Raw genomic sequence first — 645 nt, forward strand, 5'->3', positions numbered from 1 at the left:
GGATGAAGTTATCCTCAGCAGCGGAAGTGACTCTTGGTATTCCTTTCCTGGGGCGCTCCTCATGTGAGCCAGTTTCGTTGAAGCGCTTGATGGTTTTTGTGACTGCACTTGGGGACAAATTCAAAGTTTTCACAATTTTCAGGACTGACTGACCGTCACTTCTTAAAGTAATGATGGCCACTTGTTTCTCTTTACTTAGCTGATTGGTTCTTGCCAAAATATGAATTCTAACAGTTGTCAAATAGTGCTGTCGGCTGTGTATCAACCTGACTTCTACACAACACAACTGATGGTCCCCACCCCATTAATAAGGCAAGAAATTCCACTAATTAACCCTAAGAAGTCCCACCTGTGAAGTGAAAACCATTTCAGGTGACTACCTCATGAACCTCACTGGCTCATTAAGAGAACACGAAGGGTTCGCAGCGCTATCTAAAAAGTAAAGGGTGGCTACTTTGAGGAATCTAAAATATAAGACCTATGTAAGAGTTAATTCACACTTTTAGTACATAATTCCAGATGTGTTCATTCATAGTTTTGATGCCTTGAGTAAGAATCTACAATGTAAATAGTCATGAAAATAAAGGAAAAAGGTGTGTGTGTGTGTGTGTGTGTGTGTGTGTGTGTGTGTGTGTGTGTGTGTGT

The sequence above is a fragment of the Etheostoma cragini genome, chromosome 1, assembly GCF_013103735.1.
Source record: "Etheostoma cragini isolate CJK2018 chromosome 1, CSU_Ecrag_1.0, whole genome shotgun sequence".
Classification (NCBI taxonomy): Eukaryota; Metazoa; Chordata; class Actinopteri; order Perciformes; family Percidae; genus Etheostoma; species Etheostoma cragini.